Source organism: Cavia porcellus, unplaced genomic scaffold, assembly GCF_034190915.1.
Source record: "Cavia porcellus strain 051 isolate PalLab524CR breed Dunkin Hartley unplaced genomic scaffold, mCavPor4.1 scaffold_17, whole genome shotgun sequence".
In the NCBI taxonomy this organism is placed as follows: Eukaryota; Metazoa; Chordata; class Mammalia; order Rodentia; family Caviidae; genus Cavia; species Cavia porcellus.
This window is the reverse complement of record NW_026947500.1, coordinates 45,706,332-45,724,071: the sequence shown is the minus strand read 5'-3', so window position 1 is coordinate 45,724,071 and position 17,740 is coordinate 45,706,332. Positions and strand designations below refer to the sequence as shown.

At 55.2% G+C, this 17,740-nt stretch overlaps 1 protein-coding gene across 16 annotated transcripts in view; it reads right to left on the bottom strand.

Moving 5' to 3' along the window:
- Gatad2a (GATA zinc finger domain containing 2A) overlaps positions 1-17,740 on the bottom strand; it is an 83,045-nt gene that overhangs the window by 26,190 nt on the left and 39,115 nt on the right. The gene's annotated exons all lie outside the window — the stretch shown is intronic.

The window sequence follows — 17,740 nt, the reverse complement described above, 5'->3', positions numbered from 1 at the left end:
TACCCAAGAATCTGGACAGGGTCCAGGGATCAGGGGCTGGCCAGGCGCAACGGCAGGGCCACACATCAGAAAGAAAGAAGCTCCGGATGTTTGGCCTGTAAGCATGCAGAAACCAGCCCTCCCAGTGGACTGCTGACCTACACAGCACTGAGATGTGAGGGACCCAGACGGGAGGGGATGACAACCCTGCTGTCCTACGAGTCACTGCACTGACTCAGTTGCCCATGCTGCTGCTCTGGGAAAGGTGAGGGTGAGGGTCACATTTAACCCTTTTGGTACCATCAAGGTGTACTGGGAGTAGCCTGGGGCCTGGCTTGTCACCGAGCCACCACCCTGTACCTGCAAGCACACACATATCTTGATTTAAAGAAGAAAGAAAAGAAGGACAAAACAGCTGAGTCAGTTTTTGATCCCATGACATCACTGGGCTCCACATGACCCTTCCCAGGATGCAGTCTGCGAGACAAAGCACTTTCCAGAAAACCAGTCTAAACCGGTTCCAGACAACAAGCTCAAGTGCTGTTAACCCTCACTGAGACAGAGACGAGGGAGATGGGAGACAGGAGGCGAGGGAGGACAGCACCACAGGTCTGTCTGCGGGAAGTGGCTGGTACTGCACAGCAGGCCCTGCACAGGACTCTGAGGCGGCCACTAGAGCCCAGGCCTCGACATCCCGACTGACCAGGGAAATAAGGCGCTGGAGAGCCACAGTCTTAAAGAAAATCCACCCTGGAGTTCACCAAGTGACAAGTGGAGGAATGAGCTCGAGTTCTGACAAAATTTCCAGCCAGGAGTGACAGTGCACACCTGAAATCCTAGTACTCAGGAGGCTGAGGCAGGAGGATCGCCATGAGATTGAGGCCAGATTGAGCTACACAGTGAGTTCAAGGCCAGCCTGAAACACACAATGAGTCTCTGTCTCAAAAAAACAGAAGGAAAAGTTTCTGTGTCAGTTACCTGAATGGTCCACACACGCCTCAAGTGGCTACTCAAAGCCCAGTTCACACCCATAGTTTGACCGCTGCTGAGGCCCAGACCCCACCCAGCCACTTTTGGCACTGGAAAACTCTGGGAGGCCTAGAGTCAGTCCCTGACCTACAGGGCTTGTGGCAGCCTGGCAACCAAAGTGTCCATCATCATTGCCAGAGACAGAACTTGCCTGCAACCTTTCTCAGGAACCGGCTTCCCAGACAGGCCCTGGCATAGGCCTTGCCAGAACACGTGCTTTGGTGGGCCTGGAGCCGGAGGGAATAGGCTGCCAGCTACCCTGCAAAGCCCACCAAGGGGGCCGAACAGAGCAGGCCTCCCATACGCCGCCACAGGTACCTGGGGAGACTCTGTGCTGCCCCGGAAGGCAAGACAAGGCCTTCTCTCCTGGCACCACTAGGTGCCATGGGTTGACCACGCTGTGACTAAGCTGGTGGTGGTTCCCAATCTTGGATGAACAGGCTCCCAGACTTGGGCACCAGCTGCCCCCACCTATCCTGGGCTTCCAGCCTACAGCTGCTGTCCGTGCATCCCACCGGCTGAGCCTCAGCAGGCCTGGAACTCTCACACCCTTTTGGCTCCAAGCTCTGTGCTACTTCTTCCTCTCCATCCCTGTCGGTCAGCTCACTGATGATCTGCCCTGTCCCCGGAGGGGACTTCGGACGTGTTACTGCCCTCGGTGTCAGCCACTCCTCTCCTCCTCTGGGCGCTGCCCACACCAGGGCTCCTGGGTGCTGCACGGCAGGGAGAGCAGAGGTCCTGCAATGGCCGTGGGCAGCCAGCACATGCACTGCTGGGTCCAGACAGGGAGCAGCCTGCCCTCATGGAAGAGGGGACCAGACTGTAGACAAGGTGGCAGACAGACAGGGAGAGGGTGCTGACGTCCTTGCCCGTACTGGGCAGGCCCCGCACAGCACTTCTGCTCTGAAAACTCCTATGAACCCATGACCCTGCTGGAACCTCCCCCGCCCCCCAGCTAGGACATGTACTGCTGGGTCCAGACAGGGAGCGGCCTGCCCTCATGGAAGAGGGGACCAGACTGTAGACAAGGTGGCAGACAGACAGGGAGAGGGTGCTGACGTCCTTGCCCGTACTGGGCAGGCCCCCCACAGCACTTCTGCTCTGAAAACTCCTATGAACCCATGACCCTGCTGGAACCTCCCCCACCCCCGTGACTTGAGCTACACCAGACCTCATGGCTACCAGAGGGGCCAAGAGAGCAGGCCTCAGGGCCTACAGGGTGGTCCTCTCTAGCCCACAGGGTTATAGCCTAGCTGTGGGAGCAGGGTGAGACCCAGCAGAGGGTGTATGGTGCCAGGGCGAGGGCCACGAAGCCCAGCCCAGTGCTCAGCCAGCCTGGCCCAAACCCACGTGAAGTCCTGTACCTCACTGCACAGCACTGGGGTGGGGTGACCCCTCCCCTACCCAAGGAAGGACAAGTGCAGCTGTTCAGTGGGGGGCGGTGTCTGGGTGGGTGCTGTCTTCCCCTCTGCAGCCCAGGGCCTCCTTGGCAGCCACACCCCTGGTCCTGGGGAGGATGCAAGGCTGGGAGTGGCCTCTCTTCCCCAAGGTCAGCAGGACCAGCTTCCCAGCACACCAGAGTACTTTGAGCACAGAGCTCAGGACAGGGAGAAACCAGCCTTGAGGAAGGAATGACACAGGACCCTAGAATGGGTGGGGGCCTGGATCGCCCTTCTAGCTCTTTAGGACCCCTTCTATCCCAGGATAAAGCACCCCAAGAGGAAAGCCCAGCCACTATGGGCTACAGGACTGCCAGACAGGGCAGAGGGCCAGGAGCCAGGTGGCCTCAGCACCCTGTTTTGGTACAGGCCAGGCCTCAGGCTGCACAGCTAAACAACAGGGCCATTGCGATGGGGTCCAAGGTCTGGTCCTATCAGCCCCTGGGTGGCAGCCAAGTGGAATACCGTGCAGATCCTCCCAGTAGGAGGCGAAGGTGAAGGCCCCCCAGTACCACCTTGCAGGCCACTGAGTCCCAGGATGGGGAGCAGTGATGTGGAGCTTTGAGGCAGTACCAACTCCAGGACCCTCCACCCCAACACTGCTGAGAGTTATAAACATCACTGCCAACTGGCCCAGGAGCCTCAGTCCACAAACACTGCCAAAGATCAGGATGCTATGGCAAGGTCCAGGTTTTCAAAGAGGACTTGAGACCACAGCCCCTGGCCAGATCAGGCACACCAGGTCAGCAAACGTGGTGGTACATTCCTGTAATCCCAGCACTTGGCAGGCTGAGGCAGAGGATCACTGAGAGCTTGAGTTTGAGTCCAGTCTGAGCTACACAGTGAGTTCACAGCCAGCCTGGACTACATAGTGAGAGAAATCCTATCTCCATCATCATCATCATCATCATCATCATGATAATGAGTCACAAACTAGAGCTAGATCTCTGAGGTTGTCTCATTAACCAACACCATCTATGCCACGAAATGCCACTGTACCAACCCAAACACACCACAGGGCCCGCAGCCTTCATTCCAAGGCCCAGACCACAGTGGTTCAGATCCCGGAGTTTTTCAGACTGTGGAACAACGTTCACAGATGTTCCCAGCTGAGCACCTTTAATAAGAAAACCCAAAATCTGTAAGGCTCCAAACACCCAAATTGCCTTCATGAGTCTGGCATGCAAACATCTGTGGATTCTGGAACATATCTGATCGGGGACACTGACTTCACTGACACTGCTGGCAGACCTCACACTTTGGACAGGGAAGAGGGCAGGGCTGTACAGCTTGGGGATCAAGTGCTTGGCAGGAGCAGCAACCTTGGAGGGGCAGGCTCAGGGGTACAGCCGAGTGCTTGGGTCAACACTGAGAAGAGACAGAAAGGAGAGGAAGGGAGACCTATGCTTTCTCCCACAGCCTTGTCACAGGCCACCTGCTAGACCTCTGCACCTTGGGGGTATCAGCCGCCTGAAGACAGAGCAGGGCACAGGAGTGCGGGGTGTGCCAGACCTAGAAAGGGACAGAGCCCTGGGGACAAACTCCATGATGCCGAATGCTCCCAGGAGGCGCCATGGGACACAAGGGGAACCGGTCTCACCACAGCCTCCGTGGGGTTGGGGATGGGGGTGGGACGAGGACTGACTTCTCAGGACTGACCTCAGAAGGGGTGCGGATTTAGAGAGGGGAAGGAGAGCAGGCACCTGGATGGGGCAGCATAGGCCCTACACCTGGGGGAGCCACTGTCCTCCAGCGGGCGGGGGGCACCTTTTCATCCTGGAAGGAAGAAGGGAGGAGGATGGACAGATGGACCTGCCAAAAGTGGCCAGTGCTGGGTCAGGGCTACAGTCACAGTCCAGCCCTCTGCACCCTGAGGTCCCACAACACCTGTCCATGCCTTTCTGGGATGCCCACATCTCCCTGGGGGGCAGACCCCTCCCGGGAGGAGCCTACACCCAGAACCAGCTCTACTCTCCAGCGCAGAGGGGTTCCATCACCCAGTCTCTAACACACAGCATCTGCAAGAGGAAAATGCTGAAGAGAAATTTTACTCAAAACAAAACTGAAAGAAACCAGACTAAAGTCAGCAGGAGCTGCCCGTGAAGAGGGCAGATCAGGAAACTCGATTTCTGTGTGGACATTTCTGTGCCATCCACAGCCCCTAAGTGACTACCAGTCTTGTATACAAGAAATTCAGTATTAATGGAAGAGACAGGGATGTGGCTCAGGAGTACCACAGCAGCCAGCACGGGAGGAGGGTCGTGGGGACAACGGGGAGGGAGGGAGGGAGGCAAAAGCCAGCAGGTATGGTAGTGCATACCTGGGAGGCTGAGACAGGAGGACTCCAAATTCAAACCCAACCTAGGCTATTTCACAGGGACTCTGTCATATATACACAGGACATAGGATACAGCTTGATGCACAGGCCCTGGGTTCAGCCCCAGGGCTATGAGAAGGGAGGAGATGAGCAGAGGAAAAACTAGACAGAGCAACATTCCCAACCTGTGACAAGTTTCAGTGAACCAGGGGTGGGCCCAGTGGTACCCAGGGAGGGACAGGACTCCTCGGTGCCAGGACTTCAAGCAGGACAGGGGGAATGGGAGGCAGGACCAAGGAAGGAAGGACATGAGGAGAGGGTCACTGCCAGGGGCCATCTCCAGTCTGTACTAGAAAACTGCCCTGTGCACATCCGAGGGGCCAGGCAGCCGGACCCAAGGCACCTCTACCTATGCACCCATCACTGCAAGCCTTCCTGTACCCTCACTTCCTGCAGGGGCACGACTGAGTTTAGCCCACACCTCTGACATGAGACTTGCAGTGCATGCGGTTCTGGAGCGGCTCCACGGCACAGCCAACAAGCAAAGCTCTCCGCTCACCCCTGCACCCATTTCTGGGCTGAAGCTCTGGGCGCACAGAACACAGGCCCGGCGAGGAAGCGGAGAGCATAAGCAGCCATCCACAGGCACCTGTGCAACAGCCACTGGGACACAGTTGAGACTGGGCCTGTCCAGGAAGCTGGTCAGGGATGACCTCTCAGGAAGATGCCAGCACTGCCCCCAGGCTGGGTACCTGGGCATCCTCTGTCCCCCAGGAACCAGCCTAGGACAGTAGCAGCAGCAGCAGCACTGCCCACATCTGGCTGGTGCCCAGCCCAGAGAGGGCTGGCAGACGCATGTGCAGGCCTCGAAGGGCACTTTCCAGCGAGCACAGCCAAGCCGGGCCTCCCAGCCCCCACCTCCCAACCAACCTGGGCACTCGGTGCCCAGCCCAAGCACTGACCACACAGGCACACCAGATGACGCGCTCCAGCTTCACAGGCGGAGAAAGTGAGGCATGGTTAGGGCAGGGAACAGCACTGGGGGGCAGCACCCAAGCAGGCAGCAGGGCTGGGGCAGACCCTGACTTTACTGAGCGTAAGGAGCAGGAGTCGGCCCGCTGCTCGAAGCTATTTGCTCCCAAAGAAAGTAAATTATTCTGCTGTGGCCTGACACCAGGTCCCTGTAAACCACTGTGGACCTCAAAGTCAGGCAATGAAACCCAAAGCTTCTGGGAATCCTGGGGCCAAGGGAACAGGCCTATAGATGCCACTGGCCATGACACGGACGAAGACAACAGCCACACAGCACGGCAGCACCCTGGCACCAAGGCCAAAGCTAAGGAACTGCCCGAACACTGGCCATGGTGGGGCAGGACCTTGACGTGTTCCTTAGGGCAGGGGACAACCTTTCCTCAGGAAGACACACACTTTCTCACAGCCCTGAGTCTCCACGGTGGAGGTCTAGAAGCCCAATGGGGGTAGAGAGATGGGGTGCTCTCCCTGCCCTTCATGGCTGGGGCAGAAAGAGGGCTGTGACTCGGGGTCCAGCCAGGGCTCCATAGTGAGACCTCATCTTGAGGACACAGACAAGACAGAGTATGAAAATGTACTTCACACAGAGAGAGAAACTGAGTAACAGGAGATGAGCTGGGCATGGTGGTGCACACCTGTATTCTCAGTGCTCTGGGAGGCTGAGGCAGAAAGATTACAAATTCAAACAAGCCTGGCCAAGTATACAATTTAGTCAGACCCTGTCACAAAATCTGTAGAGAAAGGCTGCAGATATGGCCCAGTGTGAAGGCTCCATCTACAGCACCTGCACCCAGACTGTTTCCTTTCCCTTCTTCCTTCTGCCATCCTGTCCATCCTTCCTTCTTGGAAGAGCTGGGTATGGAGCCCATGGCCTTAAGCATTTGGGGCAAGTGCTCTGCCCCCAGCAACACCCCCAGCCACTCTTTTAAACGCACTGAGGTCGCTTAGACAGAAAACCTGTCCCCTCCAGAGGTCTGAGAGAGGCCTGCGAGGACCCGCTTGCTGTACCTGTGAGGCCGAGGCCCTGCTGCCCCTCCACCTCTGACAGTGAGGAGCCAGAGCCTTGGATGGGGTCCAGAGGGCTGGCAGGACACAAAGTGAGATGGCGGCACACAAGCACAGAATACCCCAGCAACATGAGCATACACTCCACAGAAGTGAACCGGTGTGAGGCAGGGGACAGCAGCCCCCGCAGTGACCTCTACCAAACCCCTTGGAATACCAGCTGCATCATAGGGGAAACCCAGGCACACCCCTGTACCCGAGTGAAGGACAGGGTCGGCTCCCCCCCAACAACCCACCCAATACAAGCTCTATCCTGTCCCAATAGTAGAGGAATCCAAGGGGACATCAGAGAAGCTGCACCATCACTTTCAGTAGTGAGCTACTCAGGTGTAGACCATTAAAAATGAAATAATCAGCTGTGGAGGTACATGCCTACAATCCAGCTTTCTGGGGCAGGAGGATCACCACGAGTTCAAGGCCAACCTGGGCTACATAGTGAGCTTAAGCCAGGCTAAACTGCCTAGTGAGACCCTGTCTTAAAAAGTTAGAGCCCAGCCTAGACAACTTAGCAATACCTTGTCTCAAAACAAGGACTGGGGATATAGGTCAGAGTGAAGGCCCTGGGTTTCACCCCCAATAATGAAACGGGGCGGGGGGGGGGGCGGCAGACAGACAGACAGATGGATGGGTGGGTGAGCTGGGATGCCTAGCATTCATGAGCCTTGGGTTCCACCCCCAGAGCACAGAAAAAACAAGTCCAGGGTTTGTATTTATAAATAAATGCACATTTACAATCTTTTATTTTTCTTTTTAAAGGTAGGACATTCAAATAATGGCTCCAAATGTTTTCTTTGGGGGGGGAGGATATTAGTAAGATTAACCTGGAGACCAAATTATCTGAAACTTATGATCTGGTCAAGTAAGCAGCCACCTACATCTACAAAGTGATGTTTTCCGGCTGGCGGCAGAGCTCAAGAAAGGGTGAGCCCCAGGACCACCAAAAGCCAAGTTCAATTCTGATGATCTCAGATTCCCAAGTGCACACCACCGCTCTGTGGTGGTGCAGGGACAAGTCACCTCTGGGAAAAGCCAGTTCGCACTCCCCAGAGGGTCTCACCACCGTCACCACCAAGAGAGTCTTTCAGGCTGCACCTGGTGCTCGGCTTCCACCCATGACCACTGGAGAAAGCAAATGGAGACTCCTTGGCCAGCGAGATTACGCTGTCACCTTCCCCAAAGGAAAGAGGAGCATCCAGGGCGCCAGCCACAGGAGCCGCAGGAGGAGCCACATCTGCACTCTGCAGGGCCGAACTGCAACCTGAGATGAGCACCTGTCTCCATCTCCACTTCGGGTCAGACAGTGGGAGAAGGCACACAAGCTGCTGGCGGGTTTCCAGGGAGAGACAACAGCAGCCGGGCCTCTGAATGCACAGGCAGGCCCCAGACACCAGGCTGCGGTGCTGGCCCTACTCAGAAAGTGAGGACCCTACACTATCCACCTGAGGCCGAACCAGAAGCAGCCCATGCTGACACCAGAGCTGCCAAGGGCTGGGGCCTGTGCCTGAGCCCAGTCCCCCAGCCCCAGGGACAGGAAGAGATGCTGCCCAGAAAGCACATGACACACACAAAGGTGCATCGTGAACTCTCCATGGATATCTGGGACGGGGCTGCACCTCCAGGACCGCTGAGCCGTGGTGCCCAGCTGCCTCCTTAGGTTATGCCTGCCATTTCCATGCCATCTGTGATGATCTCAGCACAAAACGGGGCCCTTAACCCCTCCAGGGCCGCACTCCTCAAAGCGCAGCTCAGGGGGCCAGCTAGCACTGTTCTGATCAGCAGCTCCACAAGGCCTGCAGCTGTGGGCCCCACAAGGTTCCCTCTACCAAGTGCCTCCCTGCAATCTTCCACAGCCGCCGAGTGCCACAGGAGCAGGGTCGGAAGGGAAACCTACTTACTTTGTTTGTTTTTTGAGATAAGATCTATGTAGCCCAGCCTGGCCTCTATCTTGCAGAGACCCTCCTGCCTCAGCCTCCCAAGTGTTGGGATTACAAACATGTACCACCTTGCCCGACAGGGAAATCTACTCCTAAAGAAATAAAGTTTCTACAGCCCACAGGCCTTGACAGTCATTCCCCTCAGTACTTTCTGCACGGCCTGAGGAGCTGGGGCAGAAATCCCACTGCCACCCTCCTCTTGGAAGCAGCCTCCTGCCCACATGGGGCTTCTGCAGACACCAACGGCTGCACTGTCTCGAGGCCAAATGAAGCTGGCACACAGGGAGGGCTTGATTAGTCCTCCTGGAGGAAAACGTGCTTCTGAAGCAAAAGCAAAGCCCTGGCCAGGCCGCCAGGCCCCGCGGCCTTCGTCTCTGCTGCTGCCTCAGCTGCCTGCGCCTGCAGTCCTACGCAGGCAGGGGCCTCAGCCTTCAGGTCCGTGCTGCATCTGAGCTCTAGGGTCCTGCTTGCTGATTCCACTAGTCTGCTCCTACATCAGGAGTACAGCCCCCCACTCCGTTTCAGGGTCACAAGGGCCACAACACGGGGCTGGGGATTTAGCTCAGCGGCATAAGCGCCTGCCTTGCAAGCAGACTGTTGTGAGTTCAATCCCCGGTATCAAAAAACAAAAAACAAAAAACAAAAAACAAAAAAAACAAGGGCCATAACACCTGGCACAGGAGACCCACTAGGTACACATTTGCAGAAAGACTGAGAACTCCCACTTATACTAACTCTCACAGCCCTCGGGCTTAGGGAAGTCAGAACAGCCCAGACCAAGAAACATACAAAGCCAGCAGGGCAGGACAATCTGCAGGAGTCCCAGCATCTGGGAGGCTGAGACAAGAAGGCCACTCAAGCCCAAATCCCAGGAACATAAGACTGAGATTTTAGACAACCCTTATCTAATACTGTATATGAAAATTTACACAAAATGGATCAAGGACCTAACCCTGTAAAATGTACAGTGCTAAAAACATACTATTACAAGAATAAGGCCAGGGATACAGCTCAGTGCCAGCACAAAAAAGAAAGAAAGAGAGAGAGAGAGAGAGAGAGAGAGAGAGAGAGAAAAGAGAAGAGAAGAAAAGAAAAGAAAGCAAGCAAATCAATAGCAACAGCAGCAAAGCATCATTTGAACCGCATCAGCCAGAGGAGGGTGTGGGAAACGGCAGCAGGTCCCATACCCGGCTGGGCCTCGAATCTACAGAGAACACATGGCTGGGGCTCTCAGACCACTTGTCACTCAGTGCTAAGCACCTACCCAGTATGCACAAGGCCTTGGGGTCCAGCCTCAGCAGCCTCAGCACCCCCCAAAATACAGAGTTCCTACAGCTCAATGACAGCGACAAGAAATGCACAATGCACAGAGTACTGGAGCACACTTGCCATCACACATGCATGGATCGGGAGGCACACAGAGAACTGCAGCACCGCCGGCTATAAAGAGTGCAGGTCAAAACCAGCACCATACCGCTCCCACCCATGGGACTGCAGAAGCCAGCCACCATGCACATGAGGCTCTGCAGGCCGGTAGTGCACACCAGGTGCTTCCCCCCCCCCCCACGCCACGCAGCAAAGTCCCCATGCCACCCACATGCCTTTCTCAGGCCAGGTACCACAAATCCCCTTAGGGAGGCAGGAGGACTCAGCAAGCCCACCACACAGATGATAGTAAGAATCTTTGCACTCGCTGGGCAGTGGTGCATACCTGTCATCTCAGCTACAAGGAGGGTGAGGCAGAAGGATCACTGCAAGTTCCAGGCTAGCCTGTGTTACAAAGTGAGTTCAAGGCCCGCCCTGACTTCATGGTGAGACCCTATTTCACAGGAAAATAAAACAGGGCCAGAGGTTTAGCTCAGCAACATGAATGCCTACCTGGCAAGCACAATCAGGAATACAATCCCCTGTACCTAAATAAAATAAAGTGAGGGCAGGGCTAGGGCTATAGTTCAGTGTGAGGCCTGTATTCAACTCCAGTACTGAGGGAGAAATGCTTTGAAAAGGGCCTTCTTCCAGCAAGGTCCTGAGGCCTGGGAGGGTGACCAGACAAGTCTCTGAGGGGCCAGGGCAGACATAGGAGGGCCTCGGAAGCTGGATTGCACAGAGCACCACAGCCACGTGGCACTTACAGCAGCCCCATGTGCCTAAAATACAATGCATCATGGCTTTATACTAACACACTACCCAGGAAATACCATGTGCTGCGGCTCACAAGGGGCTTCGCTGTCTGCCTGTACAAATGCCCACTTACATCCTGCCAAGGACCAGGGTTAGCCAGCCCCCAGGGACACCCCTGGGTCCCAACCAGTATTCTCCTGCACAAGCAGCCCACAGCCCAGTGGGCTCGGGTGGGAGATGGCACAGGGCCCAGAGTCGCATTGCTGAGGTCCGGCCCATACTGTTAGCTGGGCACCTGAGACTCAGGACACAAAGTCATCACCCTAAGGACCAGACAGCTACTTCTGCTCTCTTTCCTGTGGAATCCAGGATTGAACCTGGCCTACTCTAGCCTATGCACACACCTCCCACAATCATACGCTCAGGAATTAGGTCATCTGTCCCATTTCCCACCACTGGGTGCTGCGATGGCATCCCTGTTATGTGACAGGTATCCCCCTCTAGTTCCTACAAACAAGTCTTAGTAGCACAGCAGGCATGCGTCACCCTGCAGCCCATGATGCCCTCCCTGGGGTCACTGGCCATAGGAGACTAACCTCACTTCACGAGGTCCCCAAAGCTTCTGTTTCATCTCAGTGAGAATAGCCCTGGCAGGAGGGCATTCTCCCACCATGCCTGAGGCTGCTTCCAGGATCACACCATGCCAGGTGAGCACTGGATTGTGCATGCGGGGAACACCCTGGGTGCCAGGTGTCCCAAGGGACAGTGCCAAGTGACCTGTCTCGGCTACAGGACCTTGGCCCCAGTGGGCAGAGAAGAGGCAGGGCACATGCTTCCTTCACCCTCGATGCATCAGCTTCTGAAACAGGTTGGTTCCGGATACCCTCTCAATGGGACCATGAGTTTCCCCTTCCCTTTAAGCACAAGCCCAAGCCTCTTCTATATGTTTACATACAGCATCTCACCATGCTGCCCAGGCTGCCCTAAAGCTCCTGGACTACAATGACCCTCAGATATCGGCCCTGTAAAAAGCTGCACTTCTTTTTTGTACAAGGGATCAAACTCACAGTCTCGTTACAATGTAGATGAACCCCAAAACCAGGCACAGAAGTGGCTGTAGCTGCACCTGACTTAGGGACTGTTCCTGTTCCCAATCGCTTGTCCCCACCTTTGGCCTGGGGGCCATTCTGATACAATCCAGCCAGTGCCGAAAAGAGTGGCAATGCTCTTGATGCAGAATCAGAGTTAACTTAGCTTATGGTTTACTTAAGTACTAAGACTTTTATTCTACATTTCCTTTAGTGATCAAAATTTTGAGGGTTTTTTGTTTGGTTTTTTTGAGACAGGGTTCCACTATATAACCCAGGCTAGCCTCGAACTCATGGAGATTCTCCTGCCTCAGCCTTCCCAGTGCTGAGATTACAGACAGTGCCACTTCGTTTTAAAGACATTCTCATTTGTTTTCTCTTGCAATATGCAACGGCAATAATATTGGCAGTGTGGCCCTGAAGTGAAAACTGTGACTCCTCATGTTTACAGGTAAGCAGGTAGCAGACACACAGTACCAAGCTTAGGCAAGGGGCAGCACGACGTTCCTCATCTGGGGATCCTGTCACCCGGCCCCTGCCCATCAGCTTTGCTGGTTCTGCATGTGGGGAGGAAGAGCCCTGCCGCAATCTTTTCGTACTTTTGACAGGCTAGCTCTGCAGTCACTTTCTAGAAGAACTGTTGGAGCAAGGGGTTTACAGCCCCTCTCTGAGACCCCCAGAAAGCATGCTGGGGAACTATGATGTGCACAGTCTTTTGCTGTGTTTTTCTGACTGGCTGGTGGTTTCATAGACCTGGGGTTCAGCCTGGAGCTTTCATGCTGAGCCACACCCTCTGCGCTTTTTCATTCTGCACTTTGAGACAGGGTCTCACTAAATCCCTAGGTTGCCCAGGCTGGAATCAAACTTGTGACCCCCATGCTTCAGCTCCTGGCATGCCTGCTGCTGCATGCCTGGGGGGGGGAGGGGATTGGTAACACTGGGGTCAACAGTCACCTGTACCACTCGCTGCCCACTGAACCCTCGACACTCAGCACCCTTGGGGTTCCCAGCAGGGAAACAACCCCAACAGTGAGACCCATGGGCATGCACAGTGCCTGTGAGCTGCAGCTGGGGGGGGGGGGGCATTTGCAACCTCTGTGCCCATGGGTGGACACTGAGTGCCCCGGAAAGGGCGGGGCTGCAGGTGGTGGAAGTCAGCCCTCTGCCCCTATCCTGGGCAGGGACAGGAACACCCCACTGACCACAGGCCAGAGCCTCAACCAAAGGTGGATGTGGACTAGAGTAATGCACCCAAGAGGGGTCTACTCAAATTCTATGGTGCAAACCTAAAACAGATTTACGGGCTAGGCTGACCTGTACAACACGGAAAGCACACAGCTGCCACACGTACACAGCCGCAGAAATAACTGCTCACGGGCGGCTCTGCCTGTGTGCTGTGGCTGTTTCAGCTGTCCCTGTCACTGTCTGCTCCACTCGCTCCCTCTGCCAGGACTTGGGGCTCAGACTGAGCACTTGAAAGCTGTCAAAGCACTGCTGCCAGCTTTGCAGCCATGGGCCGTGTGCTAGCCCCTGCCCAGGCTGCACAAGGGGGACAGTCACTCCTTCCCAGGGCTAGGACTGCTTCCACTCCGCAAGGGTTGGGCTTTGTGGACACCAGTAGCCCTGGCTGCTCCTCTGTTGGCAATGCCTGGCGCCCTGGGATGACAGTGAAGAGACTCCCGATTCTTGCAAACTGGAGGGACCATGAGTCTGTCCTTTCTCTGAAGAGCTGTCGAGTCGTGCAAGGCCACAGGAATATGCCATCGTGCAACTGCAAAGGACAACAATCTGAGGGGTGAAGCAAATGTTTAACACAGAGCTAAGCTACAGCCAGTACATCCATTCTCGAACATGCCCAGAAAAACGGAACACAAGTATCCGACAAAATCTTGGGGGTAGGTACTACAGCTGCACCACTCATGCCAGCCAGAAAACAGCCACAGCCCAAATGTGCATCCACCAGAGAACGGGGAGCAGACTGGGTCCCAGCCACACACTGGAATTACCACTCAATCTGAAGAACGCAGCACTAATGCTGTCACACTTCGAATGCACAGAAGAGGCCATGAGCTCAATGCCAGCCGTTCAGAGAGGCAGCCCCTGAGATGAGAGTGGACAAGCAGTCACCAGGTGCCAGGCAGGGATGGGTGCTGACAAGTACGCAGTTCCTTTGGGTGGTCAGACTGTCTGGAATTACAGTGGCAATGGTGTAACAACTCTCAAACATTCCAAATCAACTGCTGAAAACACACCCTTAAAGTGGGTGTACTGTAAAATATGCAAATTGAATCCCCCACACACAAAAAACTTTTTAAACAGTAGAAAAGTTTGGTTTTATTGGTAGAACACAGTGGACCGTCTTCCTGACTGTAGGTCACATGGCCAAGCCTTCCACTCACAGAAGGGAGTCACCCCTGGTCAGCACTGTGCACGGCATAGCAGGCAGAGCAGCCTCAGTCCAGAGGACACCATCGGAGCAGGGACAAGTGCTTGGACCAGGCCGTGTGCATCACAGCATGCAAGAGCAGAGGGGGACCCCAAAAGGAATCAAGACATCTCCCTGCTCTACAGTCTTCTCTAGGGAGATGGTAATAGGACAAGGCCGTATAGGCTTTCCTGGGTGGCACAGCTCCCGGCAGAGTCCTCAAGCGCAAGCTCCGTGTGGAGCAGGCAGCTCAGCCTGCTCCAGTAGAGCAGGACCCACTTCTAGCACCAGTGCAGCACAGAGCCCTGGGCTGCAAGCAACTAAAGCTTTAAAGTTCTCAGGGGGCGCTGAGAAATCACAGTATAGCTGGAGACAAGGGCCACAGCCACCGGCCTTCTCCCACTGATCCACAGAGACCAGGCCCACAATATTCTGCCCCAGCTTTCAAACAGGAGGCCAACAAGATGCCTGAGCCCTCGGCCTCAGAGGTGATCTGAGCAGACAGCATGGGTCCCAAAAGGGTCCTGCCTCCCTGTCCTCTCCAAAGATGGCTGCCAGCTTCTGAAGCAGCACTCAGTGAGGTGTCCACATGGCTCCCAGCCTGTAGTACCAGGCTAAGTCAGGGCTCTTCATTCCGCTCACCTGCTCTGGATCCAGGACCCGTGGATCCTAGCAGCAGGCTGTGGCTGCAGCTACTCAAAAGGCAATGCACACACCAACCTAAACTGAAGGACAGAGAAACACGCTGAGTCTCTGAGGAAGCAGGGTCTAGTGCATACTTTCGGTTTCCAAGTCTCCTACCCCTGCAGGAACGGATTCCAGTTTTCCCCAGGTTCACCTTTGCCGAGATCCCCAATGATGTCCGGCAATGTGAGGCACCAGCCCAGACAGGGATGAGTGGCACGCACTGCCAGCCAGTCCCAGAGATGAGAGGGCACTACCACAACATCAGGCTGGAGACAGGGCCCTGCCGCCTTCAAGGCTAAACCAGAGCTGCCTCATTCGAGTGCTGTTCCAACTGTACTGGTGCTAATCACTGCCCCAGCCCCCGCTCCAAGCAGCAGCTACAGGGTGCATCCCATGCGCCTGTCTCAGCAGACAGCACCGTGTATCTGAATGCCTGGACAAGCTCAAGGGTCACAGGATCCTGTAGTGTCACACGTGCTGATGTCGGGAACTCTGCACGATCAGCAAGCACGAAGACGGCACCCAGTGCTCATGCAGGCCTTCTCTCCGTTTCCTCTCCCACCACCTCCCTTGCCCCAGCTCCAGGCAGTTGTGGCTTTCAGTGACACAAGGCACCCGGCCTGGGGGTGGCAGACTTCACCCAGGTCTGAGGGGTCCTTGTTGTCACAGGGTACACAGTCACCAGGCAGGAGGGGCAACCCACTGTCCACACAGAAGAACTAGGCTGGGTGACTTGGCGGACTGGGGAGAGCCTGTGGTGGAGGAAGTGAATGCACAAGGCCCCAAGTGCAGTCTCCAGCAGCAAAGGAAGAAGTGGTAAACACTGCCCTCAAGGTCACAGAGTGGGGATGGCCCCAGATTCCACTGCCCCTTCAGGTTTCAGGTCCCAGACTGAAGAGCGTCCACACCAGCTCTGCCGTCACTCTTTGCTCCCACATGACTACCAGGAGCTCACTCTGATAGGAAACCTTTATTTTTAAACTGGGTTCGCAGCAATTCACGGCTCATGGGTGGTGAGAAACACTCCCACAGGAAAACCTGTGAAACAAGGACAGCGGCACACACTCTGGGACACAGCACGTCCAGCTCCTCAGGCTGCACTGTGCAGGCCCTGGGGCCTGGGGCCTGGGGCCTGGGAACTGGGAGCAGGCCCTCTGCCTGCCATGCCCGACTGCCTTCAGAGTTCAGAGTTCAGCGGGACAGCCCCGACTGAGGCCTGACTTGTGTCTGAGCCCACCACAGTCCACAGAATGTAGCCTTCCAGTTCTAAACTGGGACTTCATTCGGCAGCTGTATGTGGTCCTGCCCGGCCTCACGACAGGGCAGCAGCACCTCCATGAAGGTAAGTAACTGATGCCAAACAGCATGAGATTACTTAATGACACTGTCCGGGCAGTGGAGTCCATGCATGCTGTCAGCCGCAGATCTAGAGGGACGTAGCTCCATCATTATGTCAAGGACCAGAAGCGGCAGGTCTACACAGCATTGACAAACTAGAACTCAAACCTTTACACTAGGCCCACGCCTACAATCTCAGCTATGTGAGAGGCTGAGGCAGGAGGCTTACAAATTCAAGGCCAGCCTAAGCAAGCCAGTGAGAATTATCTCAAAAAATAAAAAAGGCAGGAGATTGAACCCAACCCTCCCTGGGTTCAATCCCCATTACTAAAAACACAAACTGTAACTGATCTACAGGTTTAATACAATCCCATTCAAGAACATTCAGCATATGGGTCTCATCTGTCTCAGCACCCATCCATACTCAAGTATAATAAACCCTTGTTTTATCTCAAAAGAAAAGAAAAAGTCAGCACAGCTGGGTATGGTGGCGCATGCGTCATCCCAGGCCTTGGGAGGCTGAGGCAGGGCGGGGATCAGTGAGCTAGAGGCCAGCCAGGGCTACACAGTAACTTCAAGGTCATTCTGAACTACGTAGCAGGACACTGTGTCAAAGAAGCCAAATGAACAAACAAAAATGCCCAGCAGACAAGTTTTGTAGAAATGATAAGCTGATTCCAAAATTTCTGGGGAGGCCAGGCAGGGGCACAGCTCAGTATTACAGGGCACACTTGGCATAAGCACAGCCCAGACCTCAACTCTGCCAGGAAAGGCTCAGCTCCAGGATCATGGAAAAGGGGGACCCGCTTGAGGGACACACCCGAAGGACCTCTGGACTGTAAGCTGCAATAACCAGGGCAGTGTGACACGGACACGAGACAAGTAGCTCAATGAACAGCATGTCCACGCACGTCCATACACATGTACAGTAGCTGTTTCCAACAAGGCCAGGCGCTGACCGTGCACCCACAGGACACACACAAGCTCCTCTTCCTGCAGAACCTGCCACACATGGGCCCAAGAAAGCGGGCTGTTCTCATGCTCCGCTTCAGCGTTCCTCACTTTGTGACAAACCCATCTTTACCATTACTCAGACTGAAACCATTGCCCGGCACCAGGCTGGGCACAGTGGCACACACCTGTTGTCCCAGCACTCGGGAGGCTGAGACAGGAACTGGATCACTCTGAATTCAAGGCCTATGTGGTGAGGCCCTTTCTCAAAAAAAGAAGAAAAAGAAACGGTTTAGTGAACTGGAGCCCAAGCTGTGGGACTTAGTAAGACCACA